The following is a 22,204-nucleotide window of genomic DNA, read 5'->3' as shown; positions in this document are numbered from 1 at the left end:
TGTTCTAAAAGGATTATTTGTTAGATATAGCATTCTAGGTTGACATGTGGGGTTTTTTTTAGCATTTTGAGGAAAGCATTCTGATGTCTTCTCCCTTTATTTCTTATTTCTCCTTTACAGGTAATTTTTTTTTTTTTCTGGCTGTGCTTAAGATACTGTCTTTGTCTTTGCTTCTCAACTGCTTTACTCTGATGTACCTAAATGTGGTTGGATTAGTCAGAGTTCTCTAGGGAAACAGAACTGACAGGAGATATCTGTAAATATTATGAGATTTTATAAAATTGTCTCACTTAACCATGGGGATGCACAAGTCCAAATGCCACATGGCAGGCTGCAAACCAGCGACTCAATGAAGGTCCTTGATGAGTTCCCAGGAGACACTGGCTGTCTGAAGTAGAGATGAGTATTCTCTTCTCTAAATGCTGAAATCAGTTACCTTTCTAAGCCCTTCAACTATTGGATGAGATGTCACTTATTGCATGGCAATCTCCTTCATTGATTGTAGATGTAGTCAGCCATCTATGCAATCAACTCACTGATGATTTAAGTCCATGAAATGCCCTTGTATTAAAATTAACTCAGTGCTTACTTGACTAAAAAACTGGACACCATTACCTGGCCAAGCTAACACATTGGCCTAACCATCACAGTCCACCCCTTTTCAACTTGGCAGCCATACAAATCATCTTAACCATACTTAGGCTCTAAATAAAAACAATAACATACATGTATTTCTGCCTAACAGTATTCATCTGTCCTATATACAACCAGAAACACTAAATCTCTCCAGAATAGGATGCAAGTCCTTAGGTAATATTCACTCTTAAACTTGATATCCTACTACAACATGGAACTAATACAATTTATGACATATGATAAGGGGAGATGTTAGGGAAGAAAACAAGATGTTCATTTTATGTACATATACAAGCATACTCAAAACAAGGAAGAAATATTCATGATCATTACATTCCTCGTTTCTGTAACTGGTTACGTGGTCAAAGTTAGTATTTAACACTACCTTCTTCCACTATACATTCCACGTTCTCTTTACCCTCAACAAGCACCTCAGCTGCCTATGGTTCTTTGCCTGGTGGAGTGACCCAAACTTTTTGTTGTTGTTATTGTTGTTTTTTGAGGTACTCGGGCTGGGGTTTGAACCCAGGACGTAATATGTGGGAAGCTGGCACTCAACCACTGAGCCACATCAACTCCGCTGAGTTGGTTTTTCCATTTGTTTGCTTGTCGTTTGCTTTTTGTTGTTGTTGTTTTAGTTTTTAGGAGGCAGCAGGGACTGAACCTGAGACTCCCATGTGGGAAGCAGGCACACAACCGCTGGAGTCACATCCACTCCCCTCAAACATTCATTCCTGAAAATTCTGGACCAATGCTAGTCCTGCCTGGATTGGTTTGTTACAATTTTCCATTGACTTTAATCACAGGGCATGGTAGTACTAAGAGACACCTTAGAGGATCTTCTGCATTCCAGGCAAACTCGCCTTTACCTCCATTGTGTAGGAGCAGTCCTTTTTCCCCTTGACAGGGTCAATCACCCCAGCCAGTGCAGTAATTCCCTTCTTTGTCAGTTGATTCAGAGGCATGAGGAACCCAAAGTGGCCAGGTGGCAGTATTATCTTTCAATTCAGTGGAATCATTATTGTGTTTCCTGGTGGCAGCACTCTTCCTTTTGCAACCAAGATCTGTAGACCAACAGAGCTTAAGATTGCAGGGACTAGAAACAAAAAATTTTTCTAGTGGATCACTAGGAGTAATAGTAAGTGATGCCACTCCCATTTCCACCTCTCAGTTCCTAGACCCATGAATCCTCACTATGAGAGAAACAGCATCATATAATGAATGTTGATTTACAGCACACACAGTCTCCAGGAGAACATAGCCCAGCCGTGCAAGGAATTGCCATTTAGTTGGCACCATAATTGAGTCTTCAAAAGGCCATCCCACCATTTTTTCAATCCAGCTGCTTCAGGATGATGGAGAACATGGTAAAACCAGTGAACATGTGCCCATTCCCACACATCATTTGCTGTGAAGGGGGTTCCTTGGTCAGAAGCAATGCTATGCGGAATGCCATGGTGATGGATAAGACATTCAGTAATTCCATGGAAGGTATTTTTGGAAGAAAGATTGCTTGCAGGGAAGTCAAATCCTTATCTGGAGTATGTGTCTGTTCCAGGTAGAACAAATCGCTGTCCCTTCCATGATGGAAGTGGTCCAGTGTAATCAACCTGCCACCAGGTACCAAGATAATCACCTTAGGGAATGGTGCCATATCAGGGGCTGAGTGTGGGTTTCTGCTGCTGGCAGATTGGGCACTCAGAAGGGGAAGTCCGTGTTGCTGAGCCCATGCATAACCTCCATCCCTAATTCCATGGCCACTTGGTTCTTGAGCCCATTTGGGCAATGACAGGAGTGGCTGGGTTGAAAAAGGCTGAGTGCTAGCCTCAGAGCAGGTCATTTTATCCACTTGATGATTAAATTCTTCCTCTGCTGAAGTCACCCTATGGTAAGCATTCATGTGGAACACAAGTATTTTTACATTTTTTTGCCCACTCAGAAAGGACTATCCACATACCTCTTCCCCAGACTTCTTTGTCACTAATTTTCCAATCATACGCCTTCCAAGTCCCTGATCATCCAGCTAAACTATTGTCAGTAGCCCATGAATCAGGGTACAAATGCATCTCTGGCCATTTCTCCTTCCAAGTAAAATTAACAGCCAGGTACACTGCTCTAAGTTCTGCCCATTGGGAGATTTGCCCTCACCACTGTCCTTCAAGGATGTCCTAAAAATGAGCTGCTGTGCTGCAGTTGTCCGCTTTCAGGTGGTACCTGTATATTGTGCAGAACCATCTGTAAACCAAGCCCTAGTTTTCTCTTCCTCAGTCAGCTGATTGTAGGGAACCCATCAAGAAGCCATAGGTGTAGACTGGGAAAGAGATGGTAATGTGGCAGGAGTGTTGACCATGGGTATATGGGCCACTTCCTCATGTAACTTGTGCTTTCAGCACCCACTTAAGCCCTATCTTGTATATACCACTTCCATTTTATGATGGAGTGCTGTGCATGCCCAACTTTATAGTTGGTGGTCAGACAATACCCAACTCATGATAGGCAACTCAGATCTCATGGTAACTTGGTAGCCCATGGTTAAGCATTCAGGCTCTACTAAGGCCCAGTAGCAAACCAAAAGCTGTTTCTCAAATGGAGTGTAGTTATCTGCAGATGGCAGGGATTTGTTCTAAAATCCTAAGGGTCTGCATTGTGATTCTTCTATAGGGGCCTGACAGAGGCTCCAGACAGCATCTCTATTTGCCACTGCCACTACCACTTCATGCACTGTTGAATCTGCTGGATCATATGGCCCAAATAGTAGTGCATTTTGCATAGCAGCCTGGACCTGCCACAGAGCCTCATCTTGTTCTGGTTGCCACAGAAAACTAGCAGCTTTTCTGGTAACTTGGTAAATGGACCGGAGTAGCACACCCAGTGAGGAATATGATGTTTTCACAATCTGAAGAGACCAGCTAAGTATTGTGTCTCTTTTTTGGTTGTAGGAGGGGACAGATACAACAGCTTATATTTCATTTTAGAAAGGATAGTTTGACATGCCCCAAACCTCTGGAAACATAGAAATTTCACCAAGGTGGAAGGCTCCTATAATTTTGTTGATTTTATCTTCCATCCTCTTTCACACAAATGCTTTACCAATGAGTCTAGAATAATTGCTACTTCTTGCTCACTAGGTCCAATCAGTATCATCCCAGCGTGATGTCTTATGGGAGGGAGAGTCGATCAAGTTCCCTGCAAACAATATTATGACATCAAGGTGGAGAGCTGATATACCTCTGAGGCAGAAGAGTGAAGGTGTAGTGCTGGCCTTGCCAGCTGAAAGCAAACTGTTTCTGGCAGTCCTTATTAATGGCAATTGAGAAAAAGACATTTGCCAGATTAATAGCTGCATACCAAGTACCAGGGAATGTGCTGATTTGCTCAAGCAGTGATACCCTATCTGGGACAGTAGCTGCAATTGGAGTCAGTAATCTACTGTTAACTTCCAAGATCCGTCAGTTTTCTGCACAGGCCAAATAGAAAAGATAAATGGGGAATGGGGATGTGTTGGGAATCACCACCCCTGCATCCTTCAAATCCTTGAAAATCCCTGATGGTGGCAATCCCTCTAGGAATCCAGTATTGCTTTTTTTTTTTTAAAGAGGTACCAGGGTTTGAACCCAGGACCTTTTACATGGGAAGCAGGTACTCATCCATTGAGCTATGTCTACTCCCCAATGAGAATTTGTTTTTTCGTTTCTTTTTAGGAGGTACTGGGGATCAAACCTGGGACCTTGTGCATGGGAAACAGGCACTCAACTATTGAACTACATTTCCCCCCAGTATTGCTTTTGATTTACTATTTTGCTAGGTAGGGGCAGTTCTACTGGTTTCCACTTGGCCTTTCTTATCATAATAGCCCTCACTCCACAAGTCAAGCATCCAATGTGGGGATTCTGTCACTTACTTAGTATGTCTTTTCCACTTATGCATTCAGGAACTGGTGAAATAACCACAGAATAGGTCCAGGGACCAACTGGACCCACTGTGAGATGGACCTGAGCTAAAATTCCATTGATCACCAGATCTTCATAAGCTCTTGTTCTGCTGGTGGACCACAGTGATGTTTTGGGTCTTCTGGGATCAGTGTCACTTCTGAGCCACTGTCTAATAACTCCAAAAAGGTGTGATCATTTCCTTTTTCCCAATGCAGTTACCCTGGGTAAAGGCCGTAGGTTTCTTTGGGGAATGCTGGGAGGAGGATTAGCAGTATAAATTTTTGGCAATGTAATAGAATCCTTCCCCTAATGGAGCCTGGCCTTCCCCTCATTCAAGGGACTTCGGGTCTGTAAACTGTGTCAAGTCTGGGAATTGAATAAGGGGCCTTGATTCTCTGTTTCTGTAACTTAGGGTTTTGTTCACTTGACCTAGAACTCTTCTGCTTATACAGATCAAGTAAGAATTTAATAGATACCCATCTGTTTTACTTCTCGGTACCCCATGATCCATTAGCCAGCGCCTAAGTTTTATGCAACTCAGACTCTTGGTTCCTGCCTTGAGTCTGCCTTTCATTGCGGTAGCCACGCCCACCTCTTCATTGCTGATTAAGTGCTGCTACTTGGCTTCTGCCAGCCAAGGATCCATTAAGGATTCTAGTTTCAGGACAGCAGTTCCTACAGTAACATCTGGACTACAGAACTAAGCAACCACAAAGCTGTTCAGGGAAGATGGAGTTAGTCTTACAAATTTATTCCTCACAGTCCTGGAAAAAGGTGTGTCCTCTGGACATTCCTGCAGTAGGTGGGCAGATCTTAAATGGTAAGTCCGTGCTAGCATTCCTAGCTCTCTAAACCTTTGAATTCCCTCTTCTACTGTATACCAGGGTAAATTAGGCATCTCAACCTCAGGCATTCTAGGCTTTTAGTCCATGTTTCAGCCAGACACTGGAACAAACTGTTAGAGCCCTTTCTGAGCCCTCAGACTAGAACATTAAATCTAGAATCTCTGCTTAGTTAACCCATATCAATAAATTCAGTCTGATCCAACTTCATATTCCTTCTACCATTATCCCATACCCTTAATATTGATTCCCACATGTATTCCCCTCATTTCTGTCTATATAAATTGGAAAACTCATGCAGTTCCTTTAGAGTATAGCGTACTTCTTCATGGGTCACACTTCATACTTCCCCTTTGGGGACTTGTGATTTTAGTCTATTTATAGGTCTGGAAGAGAAGAGGGGTGGTGGGGGTGGGTAAGGAGAAGAATTAGAAGTGTTTTGCAAGTAAATACTTCAAGGCATTCCCTTGCAGTTTCATCTGGTGAGACAGGATTAATCTTTTCAGGCAAGGGTTGGATGGCAGACTCCTCAGGGAAGGATAGAGGTTGTGTGATGGTTTCTTCAGGGCCGGGTTGAGGTTTGTACTTCTTGGGATAGGTTGGCAATTAGGCAGTACAGGATAGAGGTTTGGTGGATGCAGCAGGGGGTCTGAAGTCCTTAGGGCAGGCTGGAGGTTCAGTGGTGCAAGCTTGACATTGGGTGGTCTCCACAAGGCAGACCATTACGGGTTTATCTGGCAAAGTTTCAGTAGAATTTAGGATTTCAGTGTCCCCACCAATATCATCACCAGTTGTCTCCATTCCAATCCTCAGTGTTCCACTCCTTTCCCATCAGTGTTCTCACTTTAACAGCAGACACCCTACAAAGTTGAGATTTCAGTTACCCTTGTAACTTTGCTACTTGTGTAATGAGACTCTGAGTCTGATTTTCAGAGATCTCAAGACTGTAGCTACATGAAATAAGATTTTCTTTCAGAGCACATAGACACTTTCACATCATTCATGTAGCACTTAAGTTGCAAATTTGAAGACTTCAGCTCATACCTTTCTTTTGTAAATTTATCCAGTGTACTTAGAAACAGCCACCCAGCAACATTTAACTTTTAATTCCACAAAAGTCTGTTAAGGTGTTAAAAACATGGGAAGTGGACTTGATCCAATGGATAGGGCATCCACTTACCACATGGGAGGTCCACAGTTCAAACCCTGGGCCTCCTTGACCCATGTGGAGCTGGCCCATGCACAGTGCTGATGCGAACAAGGAGTGCCCTGCCACACAGGGGTGTCCCCACATAGGGGAGCCCCACGTGCAAGGAGTGTGCCCCATAAGGAGAGCCGCCCAGCGTAAAAGAAAGTGCAGCCTGCCCAAGAATGGCGCCGTACACACAGAGAGCTGGCACAACAAGATGATGCAACAAAAAGAAACAGATTCCCGGTGCTGCTGATAAGGATAGCAGCAGTCACAGAAGAACACACAGTGGATGGACACAGAGAGCAGACAACTGGGGAGAGGGGGGAAAGAGGGGGGAATAAATAAAAAATAAATCTTTGAAAAAAGTTGTTAAAAACACTTTCACCCAAATCCTTGCCTCATATAAGCATGGAAGTAATCATATCCAGTGGTGATATTGTGTGTATCTCTCTTGCCAACTCTTGCCATGGACTCTCAGCGGCCTCTTGATTATTGGAAACAGTCATTAGTGCCCTTGAGTCCAGAGTAGATAGCCAACTGCAAAAACCCCAGAATGAATTTAGAAATCCCATTTTTAAGATTCTGTTCCTCAGGACCTTCACTCTCAGTACCAAACTGTATTAGTCAGTGTTCTCAAGGGAAACAGAACTGACAGGAAATATCTATAATTATTATGAGGTTTTTTTCTTCAGTGAGATTTTATAACATTGTCTCTCATGACTGTGAAATTGCACAAGTCCAAATTCCATATGGCAGGCTGCAAACCATGGACTCTGATTGAGGTTCTTGATTAGTTCCCAGGAGACACTGTATGAAGTAGAGATGTGAATTTTCTTTGATTGCTGAAATCACTTCCCCTTTTAAGGCCTTCAGCTATTGAATGAGAGTCACTCGTTGCTGATGGCAGTCTCCTTAGTTGATAGTAGATGTAACCAGTCATCTGTGCAATCAGCTCACTGGTGATTAAAGTCCATGAAATGCCCTTGTATTACAGTTATCCCAGTGCTTACTTGACGAGACAACTGGACACCGTTATGTGGTCTAATTGACACATTAGCCTAACCATCACAGTGGTTTTCTTGTTTTTATCCTGTGTAGGTTTCATAGCACTTCTTGAATCTACACCCTGATGTTATTTCCCAAATTTGGTAACTTCTCAGCTGTTACCTTTTTAAATAGTATTTTCCCTCTGCTCTCTCCCTTTTCTCTTTAGAACTACAATTACATGTACAATAGACTTCTTATATGTCCTTAATTTCACTGCTTTTTTCACTTTCCCTCCATGATTCATCTTGTTTATTCTTCTAACCCAGCTTCCAGTCCATTAATTATCTCTTTTCATCATTGCTTTATCTGCTATTATACCCATCCATTGATCTCCATATTTCTGTTATTGTATCTTTTAGTTTTAGAGTTTTCAATTCATTCTTTTTATAGTTTCTGATTCTCTGCTGAAATTTTTCAATCTTATCTTTTACTTTTTTAAAAAAGATTTCTTTCTTTATTTATTTTCTCCCCTTCCCTTCCTCCTGCCCTGCTGTTTTTGCTATATGTGTTGTCTTCTCTTCTCATTTTCTCTCCTCTAGGATTCACCAGGATTCCATCCAGAGGATATGGAGAGAGGTTCCCTGCCGATTGTGCTACCCCACTTCCTGGTCTCTGCTGCACTTCACCCCGACTTTCCCCTTGTCTCTCTTTTGATGCGTCATCATCTTGCTGCATGACTCACTTGCACAGGTACTGCAGGCACTTGTGCAGGCAGTGGCTCACCATGTAAGCACTTGCATGGGCATTGGCTTGCCACGCAGGCATGCTCTCTGTTCTTTTTCACCAGGAGGCCCCAGGAATCGAACCCAGGTCCTCCCATACGATAGGCAGAAGCTCTATCACTTGAGCCACATCTGCTTCCCATCTTTTGCTTTCTTGAACATTTTAATCACATTTGTTTTAAAGTCTGTCAGAAGACTCCATTTAATAGATTTTCTATGTGCCTACTTTTATTAATTGTTATTTCTTTAGTTTTATAGCCATTAGTTCCCTCTTGTCCCTTTTGATTTAGTGGCAGTCATTTTGTTTGAAAAGGTATGAAAATACTTGGAAGCCTAGAATGATATATCCTTTATCCAAAAAGGATTTACGTCTGCTTCAGGCATGAGGTTAAGGGTACTCCAGGCTTCACTATGTTCAGTTAGTGCTTCCACCTTGGGTTCTAGCCCAAAGTCTGGTAATTTCACCAGCACTCCTCTTCTTTCCTGCCCCCTGCTGCTTGTTTAGCCCTAGTCCTCTATTTTTGTTTCTATTCCTTATGAGGCTGTTTTAAAGCTCTGTTAAGCTTCTCTGCTGCCTCTTCTGGAATCCGCAGGTGCCTCCAAAGAAGAAGCTGCCACATACCTCTCTGGGTTTCCCTCCTTTCCCAAACATTGACCTTGTTATTTTTCCCAACTTTTGTAATTATTCTCATCAGATGGATTGGTCTGAATTTGCCACTATCAGAAGCAGAAATTCCCTCAGATTCATTTTATTTCTTGCTGAAATATATCCTCTCAGAACATGCATATAAAGTTTTTGAATTCTTGTATGTCTGAAAATATTCTAAGTTGGCAATAGAATTATAGTTTCAAAATCATTTTCTTTAATACATTACAGATATCATTATTTTCTTGTATCTAATGTTCTAGTGTTGATGAGAAGTTTGACATGACTGATTCTCATCCCATTGTAGGAAGCCTTTTTTTTTTTTTCTATATATGGTAGTTTTTCAGATTTTCAACTCATCTTTAATATTCAGAACTTTCCCTAAATGTATCTAGGTATAGATTAGTTAGTTTTTGTTTTCTCCTTCTTTGGATCTTTTAATCTGATGATTTCCTTCTTTTCCAGACAAGCTTTTTTTACTCAGTTCTCTCCCTTGACTATCCAATGCTACATTTTCCCTCTTTAAATTCAGTTTCATCTTCTCTCTGTCTTTCAAGGGTTTCTTGTGGTTTCTGTCTCTCCAGGAATTTTCCTTCTTATTTCCAAGTGCAATATATTCATGTATGTACTTTTTGTAACATGTTTTCTATTATTTCTAGGAACTGGTGAGATCAGGAGAGGTTACAGTGTCTACTCAGTTTGCCTTCTTGAAAGTCAAAGTAGTTCCTTTTATAACTTCACCCACCAAAATCATCCTCTTCTGGTTAGGTTTCATTTTGTTCATATTCTCACTAGCTACCACCTCTTCTTAGCTCAGCTAATAGCAGCCTTTAAGGTCAGCCTCATGCCAGCTAACCTCAGCATATAAAATTTTGTTCAGTATATATGTACATTAATTACTGCAGCCATTTCAAAACAAATGCTATAGGTCATTTGAACACTTTTTGTAATCTAGTTTAGTTTAGAAAAAGTAATATGTGAAATCTAAGGAATTAGCAAATTTCTTAACTAACTGGCAGTTGAAATTGTAAAAGTAGATTCACAGAGCAAACTAGTATGTTGGGAAGGAATGGCCATAACAGCAGAAGAAAACATTATAAAAAATTAAACTATGAGACAGGATAGAACTAGGATTTGCTGAGTGGCCGAGGAAGTGGGCTCTGAAGGAGAGTATACATTCTCTGGTTTGCATAAATTATGTACATTGAAATTTTCTTGCTTTAAGAATCATATGTACAGACTCCACCTGGGATGGGAAACTGTTGTGAAGCGCCAACTCCTAGACCTGGTGCTCTGGCACCCTGGTTTCCCTGGGCCTGATCTAAGTACGTACTTGCCTGGGCATTGCCTGAGGAAATGGATAGGAAAGAATGTGCCAACTTTTGCCAGCTGAGGATACCCCTCTTTCCGATTACCCCATCTTGGAAACCATCTCCCTTAATCTTTCATCCCCTTTGCCCCCAAAATTGGCCAACTTTTACTCATCCTAAAATTTAAACTGATATGTCCAAAATAAATTTAAAGTGCTATCTTAATTTTTATGAAGTCAGTATCTAAATAGTCTCATTGAAATGTTTAAATAATCCTTATGAAATGGCCTCTCAATACTAATTTTATAATTGAAGCTTAGGCCATTGTTATTTTCAGTGATTTATGGAATTTCACGTTTTTTGTATTTTCTTTAAGAAAGAACTTTATAATTTAATGAGTATGTTTCTAGAGGTAAATTTTATAGCACTCTATACTAGATAGCATTTAATCAAGTACATTTTTTCTAACACTTATTGTGTTCATCCTAATATTAATATAATTGTAAACCTTGATTAAATTTTACTTAATTTTCTCTGTTTAATGTTTTTCATCAACTGTCTTTTCAGTAAGCTTTAAAAAATCAGAATTTTAATCTTCTGAACAAAGTTGTAAGATATATCATCTCTTTTCACTTCCCTCAACAGGTTTAAAGTGAAAAACATTTAAAATTAATCCTTGATGTTCTTTTAGGACTTAAAAATAAAGAAAGAGTGAAATTTTCAAACCACTTATACTTCTGTTTAGCCCATAATTCTATCTAGACAAAAATGACTTTTTTTCTAATTCTGTAAAGTTTAAAATAATTGGGTAATATGCATCCTGAAAAAAACGAGTAAACATAATATTGCGTACTTTAAACTTTTAAAATCTATTAGTAAAGAACTCATTTCCTAAAGTGTTAAACATATTTGCAACATAAAATACCGAAACATTAAAAACCATTCCACATGCTTTAGTAGAAACTTAAAATTTAAAACTTGTTTACCTGGAAATCTAAACTAAGTAGGTTTTGCTTGGTGTCATTTAAGTCTCCAGCTGAAAATGAAACAAAATCAGAGCTTTCTTTAAAACAGAGAGCAACAGAAAGGAATGTTGAAAAATTTTAACTGACTTCTTAGTAAAAACCAAAATAACTGCCTCCCTTGGGGATAAATGCCTTTCAGATCTTTGTGCAGAAAATCTGCCAAGAAAGTAACCAGGGAAAATGGTTACCAAGGGAAATATTTTTTAAAGCACTGGAAAAGTGGAAAGAAGAGGAGGAGGGGGAAAAGGAGAGGGAGGAGTAAGAGGAGGAGAGAAAAAAAAAAAAGCAACATTTACTCTGTAGCCTAAAAAGGCAGAGTTGGAAGCACAAATGAAGCTTAATTAAGAAGTCTATCATTTTCATAGGTGATTTTCATTAAAATCTTAAAGTTCACACTAGCCTTCATGATTTCACTTTAGCTTTATCAGACTTTATGATATACTTGCCAAATGAAAATGTATATGTTTGGAATGACATTTTAAATTTAATTTTATTTAACTTGGCATCCTCTCTCTATCCAGCCACCAAAATCACATACACAGCATCGTTAACCAAACAAACAAACAAACAAACAAAAAACTTGTTATATATTAGTACTGTTTGAAACTATGAAGTAATAAAAAGAAAATATGCAAGGTAGATAAGAGGCTTGTAATCATCTGTTATTTTGGCAAATTAGTTGTCTACTTTGGCCTCCGTTTCTTCATTTGCAAATGAGCAAGTTAGTCACGTCAAGGTTCAAGGTCAAGAATGTGCTGCTTATTGGGAGACCTTAGGCAAGTTATTGAATGTATTTAATTAAAGTTTGTTCTCCTAAAACTAGGATAATATCTACCTTTCAAATTTCTGTGAATATAAAAGTAAGCAAGCTCAGTGCATGTCACTGACTATGTAAGTATATAGTAACAATTTTTTAATTCTTATTTTTCTATCTCAGGGGTCCAAATTACTTGACAGAAGCACTACATTTTGTTTTCCAAAAATCTTAAAATGACCTGGACAGATTAAATTAAAATTTATGCACATGGGCCAACTAAATTCCTAAAAATAACAAAAATAGTATTTGTTTTAAAAATCTAAAACTATACTGAAAAACAGTAAGTAGAGTATTAGAAGACAAGAAATTTTGAGTAATTCCTTTAAGACTCAAGATAGATTCTGTCTAGCGGAAGATCCCACAACCCAAAACTATGTGAGAGATGATCGCTGGGAAATGTGCATGTTCCAGATTTAGAAATTACAGATCCTGGAAACAGTGGGATTGGTGGGAAACTACACTTAGAGTAACCAGACAGATAACCCAATCCTCCTGCTGTCACCATGATTTGTGCCGAGTATCAGGCAGCAGAAGCATTTATCCCTACACTAGAACCTATGCTCTACTCAACTTGGCCTAGAGGAGCTGGAGAGTGATGTGAGCAGCTGGTAGAACAGAGAGGCCCCATGTTCCAAATCCAAACTAGGTACTAATATAGCCCAACTAAAAGCATAAAGTTGACAAGCTTCACCCACATGTTCAGAGCATTTAATCAATTTTTAAATCCTGTATAAATAATCGCAAGCAGAGTACCCATGCTTACCAAACAATTAGGAAAATTCTAACTTAAAATGTAGGTGCCCCCTCTCAAATTATATATCTAATACACACACACAATCAGAAAAGAAAAGACTAAAAATATAATATAAAAATATAATAACACTAACAAAAAACTCAATAGTGAAGTTGAGATAAAGTTAAGAAGCCTTCTAGAAAACAGAGCCAAAAGATAGATAGAAAACAGAAGAAAATGGATTAAAATAAGATGACTGGACGAGGAAGTTGAATATCCAATTAGGTGTTCCAGAAAGAGAAAACAGAAAATTGAATATATAATTGGAGAAAATGTGCTAGAATTAAAGGACATGGAAAGGGCCATGCTGGGAAACGGACTTGGTCCAGTGGTTAGGGCGTCCGTCTACCACATGGGAGGTCCGCGGTTCAAACCCCGGGCCTCCTTGACCCGTGTGGAGCTGGCCCATGTGCAGTGCTGATGCACTCAAGGAGTGCCCTGCCACGCAGGGGTGTCCCCCACGTAGGGGAGCCCCACGCTCAAGGAGTGCGCCCGTGAGGAGAGCCGCCCAGCGCGAGAGAAAGTGCAGCCTGCCCAGGAATGGCGCCGCCCACACTTCCCGTGCCGCTGACGACAACAGAAGCGGACAAAGAAACAAGACGCAGCAAATAGACACAGAGAACAGACAACTAGGGGAGGGGGGGAGTTAAATAAATAAATAAATCTTTAAAAGAAAAAAAAAAAAGAAAGAAAGGGGCATGCTGAATATTCAGCCTAATAGATGAACTCAGACACACATCAAGGAACATAATTTTGAAATGTAAGAATACTGGGGACAAAAAGAAGATCCTACAAACTTGCAGAGAAAAAAATTAATCATAGGATCAAGAATGAGAATGCCTTCAGAGTTCTTAATAGCGACTTGAAAAGCAACAAAATAATGGAAAAATGCCTTTACCATTCTGAAGGAAATTTATTTCTAATATATTTCCTGTACCCAGTCAAACTATATCAAGTAAAAGTGTAGAAAAAAAATATTTTTTGTACATAGAATATTTCAAACAATTTGTCTCCATGCACCATTCATTAGGACTCTGAGAATATATACTTCACAAAAATAAGGGATAAACGAATTTCTTTTAATGACAGAAGATACTAAAACAGGATATCTCACACAGGAAAGCAAAGAAAGTCTCCAGGATGAGAAGGGAGTCCCAGGAATACCAGTAGACATCAGTGATAGAGGCACCCACTCCAGATTATAACAAGACCACAAAAGGCAAGCATGTTGAGGGCTTTCGTTGCCATGCCCATGGCTACTGAGCCATCTAACTTAATGAACACCTGGAGTATGTATTACAACAAAGCAAGAGAGAAAGGCAAGAAAGGAAAATATGAAAATCTGGGAAACAGAAAATCCAACACAAGAGAAGGGCAAGGAAAATTCTAAGTACATGGACCTATCATGCAACCAGTTTATTTCAAGAGAGATTGTGCCAGGAATAGTAAATTACCTGATGTGACTAATGTAAAATATTGAGCAGTTATTAGAACATAGAAAGAACTAGCAATAGGTACAAAAGAAAAGTTATTAACTTTAGGAAAAATTAAAAGCAAAAAAACAATGTGTTCATGGTAGCACACCATTGTAAATGTGATTAATGCCACAGAATTTACACCAAAAAAAATTGCTCAAATGGCAAATTCTATGTTTTATATATGTTGTCACAATAAATGCATTTGAAATGGAAAAGAATGAAGTAATGCTAAGCTGTGAATAATAGTTACACAGGCATAATATTTGCATAGGCTTAATAAGGTAACCACTAATGATCTATTTCACAAGAAGTGATTTTACTATATTAGGGGAATTGGATAATAGAGAATAATATGGTTGTATCAAAGCTCTCATAGGCCGTTATAGGAAGTCAATAGACAGTGTCTAAAATTGATGATCAAAACATAGTTATCACAAATTAAGGAACTTTGGAAAACAGTATTTCAACTATATGTTGTAACACAAGACAGAAAATACAGAAAGTTGTGTATTAGTTCATAAATTTGTTTTTCACATGGTATTATGTGTATTCCAGGACTGAGCAAGTAAGTAAATATCTTGTGGATAGTGAGAGACAGGTTTCTCACTATCAAAGAAAGAAGTTACAAATAGGAAAAGCAGAGAGGCTAGAATGAACCCAATAGAATTGGAGATACCAGTGTGAACCCATAGTTTATAGTATATATATATGTATAGATAGATACAGACATACCTGCAGACATGTATTTATATAACATATAGAGTTTGGGAGAGAGGGAGACAAATATACATGCATATAATTCTTTGCTCTGTCTATTGAGCAGGCCTAAAAGCGATGACACTCCTCTACTGGTGAGCTCATTCAGTGTAAGATATGGGAGTTGTGTAAGATATGGGAATTGAGTTAAAATGACCATTTCAAGTCAATAAGGATCACTATTCAATAGATGATGTTAGTACAATTGGCTTTCATTTAGAAAAACATTTAAATTAGATTCCTGCCTCGTACCAAACACAAAAACAAATTCCCGATTAATGTCAGGATTATATATAAAGCAGAATATTAAGTTATGAAAAGGAAAAGTCAGTAAATATGCTCATAACCTTGGGTTAGAGAAGAACTTCTTAAAGAGTATATATCCTATAAATGATAAAACAAAGATGCTGATACACTCAACCATACTAAATAAAGAACTTCTGTTTGATAAAAATACCTTTAATAAAGAGGGAGTGGGTGTAGCTCAGTGGTTGAGAGCCTGCTTCCCATGTACGTCTCAGGTTCAAGCCCCAGTACCTCCTAAAAAATATATGTATCTTTAACAAAGAGAAATAACAAATTATTTGCAGCAGAGGATTATACAGCATTCACTTCCAGAATCATTACAGACATTTCAAGACAAAAAGAAAAAGATGAACAACTAGGTAAACAAATGAACAAAAGTCATTAAATAAGCAATGTAAAGGAGAGGTCAATGATTGATAAGCAGAAGAAAAGTTACTATTTTTCAACTTCAGTAATTAAAAAAATGTAAATTAAAACAGTAAGATTTTTTTTTTTCACTATCAAGTTAACAAAGATTTTTAAATGTTAATGGTATGTAGTGTTATTAAACATTTGAGTAAAGAGTCTAATGTTCTTGGTCAGGATTATAAGATGGAGGATAGTTTCATAGTAGCTATATGTTTTGTCCCAGGACTTTCACTTCTAGGAATCCATTATACAGAAATGCTTCTTTCTATACAAAAGTGTATCTCTAGAGAAATACTTGAAGCATTTGCCATTAGGAAAAAAGGAGTTAACCCAGTTGTACATTGATGGGAGACAGTGGGCTCCCATAGAACTAGTTAGAAAATGAAATCCATATTATACTAAGATGAAAAAGAAAATGTTCACAACAGTACATATTCAATAATCTTATTTTCCTTTAAAACTTAGGATATTACTAGTGAAATTACAAAGTGAAAGGAATAAACAAATAGTTAATAATGGTTATCTCTGGGTGATGGAATCATAGAGGGAATTTTACTAGGTAATTCTGCTGTATTTGTATAATGTTTTGAGCATTTTATAACCAGATCAGAAAAAGAATAATTTTTAAAAAGAATATAAGCTACCAGAAAAAGAAATAACTTAAAACATCAGGGTAAAGGAGTAGCAGTAGCTACTATGCTGAGATTGTTAAGGAAGGAGAGAAACAAATTATACAGTTTCTGAAATCCTTACTCTAAAATTTTGTGGCTTAATGTACTGTTACATGAGTCCTTTCACAGAAACAATTTTAACCACAATAGTACATGGAAAATGCTGGTAGTACATTTTCTCCTACCCCCTTTATTATTGCAGACATAATTATGTTCTGAAATTTGACTCTGACAGCAGCTCTGCAAAATTATGTTGTTGGTTGCCCAAATACAAAATGAGCAAAAAGAACATTATACAATGCCACAAGGTTTCTGACTGCCAGTGGGTATTTGTACATCAGAAAATTTTCTTCAGATGCCATTTGCTTTAAGTGAAGTTGCCTTTTCAGTATTTTAACCTCTGTGGTCTAGTGTACCAATGAGTTAGTTTTTCTTTTAGTATGTAAGTGCTTTACCATATGACAACTTTGTAGATATTAATACCAAAATAAAGCTAAATGTTGGAGATTTTAAGTAGGTCCATCCACAAAAATGGGATTATTATTTTATACCTCCACTGCTTCAGGCTTGTTTCAGGATTAACCCTCCCTTCTTGCTGCCAGAAGAAATAAATAGCTATTTAAATGCCTATTAAACTAATTCACATAGAAGTGTGACAATTGCTTTCTTTACTTTTGTTGAACTTACCCTCCCAAAAGAATGTTAAGTGGAGCAATGATGTATAAATATACCACAGTTTATTCAGCCATTCCCCTATTGATGAACATTTGGATTCTTTCGCCTTACACCTCTCACATAAAATATGTTTTTTGAGTTTTGGTACACATTTAGCAATTGCGTTCTTAAAGGTTGTAGTAATGTATATTCCCACAAGAAATATATTAAAAGCCCATTTCCTACCACTTTATTTATTTTCTTTAATTATTTTCATATTTTAATAGATAATTTATACAAGTAATAAACTTTAAAAGTACACAGTTAAAATTTTCAGTATTAGCAGATGGGTGATTTTACCAACTCCCCATCAAAAGCAATCTTCCCATCAAAGATTACTAAAAAACTAGATCATATATAAAAACATCTTAAAATCATCAAGGAATTAAAAAGATAGTGAGGAATCACTGGGCCCAGATCTGAAAGAGGACTGTAACCCATAAAAGATGAACGGACTTTTTCCCTGGGAGTGTTTGTTTAAAACATTAAAGAGCAAAAATTATCAATGAAATGGAAAACAAATATATAGGAGTTGTGATCAACAAAGCCAAAAGTTGGTGGATTTTTTTTAAAAGAAAACTTATAAAATCTCTAGCGAGCCTGATATGTGATAAAAGGCAGGAAACATAGATTACTAGAAAAATTGCTGTCACTACAGATCCTGAAAACATTTAAAAGAAAATAAGAGGAGATTATGAAAAGTTTATACCAGTAAATGTGTATATTTAGATGAAACAAACAATTCCTGGAAAAATAAACAATAAAATTGTCACTAAAAGAAATAGAAAATCTGAATTGTCTATAACTATTAAAAACATTAAATCCATAATTTCAAACCTTCCCACAAAGAAAACCTCATATGTTTCCATCAACAAATTCTACCAGACAATTTTGTAAGGCCAACATGACCATTCCACAACCTGACAGGAACAATACAAGAAAGGAAAATTATAGGTCAAGCTCATTAATGAACATAGGTTCAAAAAAAACTAAAATATTAGCAAACCAAAACCAGCAATATCTAAATATCTAAACATTGAGTTTATTTAAGAAATACCAGGTTGATTTAAGGAGAGAACTCCAATCATTATATGAACATCTTAATTAGGGCAGAAAAGTATTTGACAAAATTAAATTAATGTTTAAAATTAAGAAGAAAGAAAGAAAGAAGAGAAAAAAGAAACTGTCACAATGCAAGTATAGGAGAGAACTACCATAATTTTATAAAAGAACATCTACAAAAAACAACATTCTTCCACTCCTAGGTACATTCTCAAGAGGAGTGAAAACATAGATCCACATGCAAACCTGTACACAAATGCTTATAGCACAGCTATTCATAATAGCCATAAGGTGGAAATAGTACTAATGTTCAGCAACTGATGAATGGATAAACCAAATATGTTGTAGCCATATGTTCCAACCCAACTCTTGAAGGGGAAGGGTTGGGACCACTGCAAGACCAAAGAATGTACCTGGCACTGAGTCAGGCTTAAGCTTTATTTGAACTTATGGACAGGAGAGAATCTCTGGTGGTAGTGGTCCAGACAATGAAGATAGCACTCAACAAAGAGACGAGAAAATGAGGGATGATATAAGGGATTTCAGAATAAAGACATTCCATAGGGTATAAGAACAGAGTTCCTGCTAGGGTCCCAAAGTGGTACATGTGGGGTCTGGTGATGTTCTCACAGGAATGAAGTTTTACTGCTCTGAGGAGATTATGGTTTATGATACCATCTATACATCATTTCCCCTCTGGGAAGGGTTATTAACCTTTAACTTATGTCTAGGTCATGCAGGTGGATAATAAAAAGTAATGTATTGGGAAACAGATGTGGCGCAAACAATTGGGGTACCATCTACCATATAGGAGGTCCAGGGTTCAATGCCCAGGGCCTCCTGGTGAGGGCAAGCTGGCCCACACAGAGTGCCACCCTGCATGGGAATGCTGCCCAGTGTGGAAAAGCGTCCCCACACTGGAGTGCTGGCCAACCTGGAGAGCTGGCGCAGCAAGATAACTCAACAAGAGACACAGAGAAGAGAAAAGAAAAAGATGTAGCAGAACAGGGAGTTGAGATGGCACAAGAGAGTAATCACCTCTCTCCCACTCCAGAAGGTCCCAGGATCAGTTCCCAGAGCCACCTAATGAGAATACAAGCAGACACAGAAGAGCACACAGCAAATGGACAAGAGAACAGACAACAGGGGGAATGGGGGAGGGGAGGAATAAATCTTTAAAAAAAAAAAATAGTGTATTAATGCCGTGGTACAACATGGATGAACTTCAAAAACATGCTCAGTACAAGAAGGCAGTCACAAAAGACCCCATACACCCCAGAAAAAGCCAAAGTAGATAGAACCCTAGGTACTGGTTCTCCTGAAGGCTATGGAGATCCACAGGGTACATAGTCATGGCAGATGGATTTGGAGCTCTGTGCCATGTCAGAGGGACATTGGAATTTGTGCTCCTGAGTGTGATGGAGCTGGACTCAGATGTGACTTTTCTACACATACCTCTTCTGTCACTTTTACTGAACCTGTGGTTGGCACTAGGGATGGAACTCAGGAGACTTGAATCTCTGGACTGCCCATGTGCCTCAGCAGAGTGGCGACTCCTCCTCTCTGGTTCATTGGTCTTACCCAGGTCAGCTAACAGGGAGGTGAAGATGGCCAACCACTACATCAGGGAATCAGGAGTGCCTACAACTGTAAGCAGAGGAATTGCATTCATCATTCATGTGGAATCTAAGCCCCCTCTTGATCTAGAGGTGGAGAGGACATCACCATCCCAGATTCCACAAAACAGAGGAATAAAATATGAACTAGAGTGGACTTACTGATATTCTACTATAAAACTATTGTGACAAGTAATAGAAGAAATTTTAGCATCAAGGTGAAGAAAGTGGCCTCAGTAGTTGCTAAGGGCAGAGAGAGGGTAGAAGAGATGTGATGTGGGGGCATTTTTGGGATTTTGAGTTGTCCTAAATGATATTGCAGTGTCAGATGCTGTACTTTATATAACCTGCCATAATCCACTGAATGTCCTGGGGGAGAGTGTGAACTACAGGGTAAACTGTTATCTGTGTAGTGCAGCTGTGCCCCAAAAGGTGTTCACTGAGTGCAGTGAGTGTACCACAATGATGAGGGAGGTTGTTGGTGTGGGAGGACTAGGGGGTGGAGGGTGGGGCATATACAGGAACCTCTTATATATTTTTTTGTCTTTATTTTTTTAATGTTACATTAAAAAAATATGAGGTCCCCATATACCCCTCAACCCCCTCACCGCACTCCTCCCCCCATAACAACAACCTCCTCCATCATCATGAGACATTCATTGCACTTGGTGAATACATCTCTGAGCACCGCTGCACCTCATGGTCAGTGGTCCACACCATAACCCACACTCTCACAGTTCACCCAGTGGGCCATGGGAGGACATACAATGTCTGGTAACTGTCCCTGCCCACCACCCAGGACAACTCTAAGTCCCGAAAACGCCCCCACATCACATCTCTTCCTCCAACTCCCTATCCCCAGCAGCCACCATGGCCACTTCCTCCACAGCAGTGCCACATTTTCTTTGATTACTAATCACAATAGTTCATGAATAGAATATCAGTAAGTCTACTCTAATCCATACTCTATTCCTCCATCCTGTGGACCTTGGAATAGTTGTGTCCACTCCACATCTATATCAAGAGGGGGCTTAGATTCCACAGGGATGCTGGATGCAATTCTCCTGCTTTCAGTTGTAGGCACTCTTGGCTCCCTGGTGTGGTGGTTGACCTTCTTCACCTCCATGTTAGCTGAGTGGGGTAAGTCCAAAAAACCAGAGGGTAGGAGTTACAAGTCTGTTGAGGTTCAGGGCCTGGCTATCACATGGTCAGTCCAGAGATTCAGGTCCCCTGGATATACACTAAACCCGAGCGCCAGCTACAGATCCGGTAAAAGTAACAGGAGAGACTTGTGAACAAAGATCACATCTGAGTCCAGCTCCATCACACAGAAACACAAACTCCAAAGTAGGGCCAACTGACATGGCACTGAACTCCATCTGCCATGACTGTAGAACCTGTGTGTCTCTGTAGCCCTCAGAAGAACCAATACCTGAGGTTGTATTGACTTTATCTATCTCTGGGACTCTGCTGAGGTATGCATAAGGGCGACCCCTCTGATAACCTCCTGGCTCATTTTGGAGACTCATAGCCATATAAACTCATTGTCCTTTCCATTTCCCCCTTTTATTCAGGTCAAAAAGCATTTTTAACTCCTGGTATTATATGTAGACTGAGATATTCTGCTGGTCTGAGTTGACCCTTTTATTCAAGGTCATTTTCTAGTTACATCATCAGCTGGTACTTGGTAGTAATCCTCGGCGCCAGGGAGGCTCATCCCCAGGAATCATGTCCCACGCTGGGGGGAAGGCAACACAATTAGTGGCTTATATGGGAACCTCTTATGTTTTTTGGATTTTTTTTAATGATTTTTAATATAACATTCCTTGTGATCTATTAACTTTAATTTTAAAAAAAGAAACAAAAGACTCCATAGAATATAATTGCATTTATATGAAATGCCCAGAATAGTCAAGTCTATAGCAACATAAAGTAGAAATGGTTATTAGAACTGGGGGTTTGGAGGGGTATGGTAGTTCATGGCTACATGTCCTTAGAGCTAGTCCATTCCTATTACAGATGGGACCTTTTGATTAGATTACTTCAGTAGGTTGTGACCCAGGGTGGGTCTTAATACTCTTACTGGGAGTCCTTTATAAATGCGATTACAGAGAGAAAAGGACACAGAAACAGAGAGAGAAGACCACAGAAGCAAAGAGAAATCCCCAGAAGCTGAGAGAGAAAACCCTGGAAGCCAGAAGCTGAATTCAGCAGAATAGAGAAGCTGAGAT

The 22,204-nt window shown here is 39.0% G+C and overlaps 2 protein-coding genes across 3 annotated transcripts in view; one reads left to right on the top strand and one right to left on the bottom strand.

Annotated features, from left to right (window-relative positions):
* Positions 1-11,562, bottom strand: part of ECM2 (extracellular matrix protein 2) — a 51,777-nt gene extending 40,215 nt beyond the window's left edge. Inside the window, exon 1 of one of the 2 annotated variants that reach the window (XM_004452279.5) lies at positions 11,314-11,562. The gene's annotated coding sequence lies outside the window, so the exon portion shown is untranslated. The remainder of the gene's footprint in view (positions 1-11,313) is intronic. The other variant, XM_004452278.5, reaches the window with a different exon arrangement.
* The window catches only part of CENPP (centromere protein P), a 431,610-nt gene that overhangs the window by 337,016 nt on the left and 72,390 nt on the right, over positions 1-22,204 (top strand). The window lies entirely within an intron of this gene.

This window comes from Dasypus novemcinctus, chromosome 8 (assembly GCF_030445035.2).
Source record: "Dasypus novemcinctus isolate mDasNov1 chromosome 8, mDasNov1.1.hap2, whole genome shotgun sequence".
Lineage (NCBI taxonomy): Eukaryota > Metazoa > Chordata > Mammalia > Cingulata > Dasypodidae > Dasypus > Dasypus novemcinctus.
This window is presented reverse-complemented; position numbering and strand designations above follow the sequence as displayed.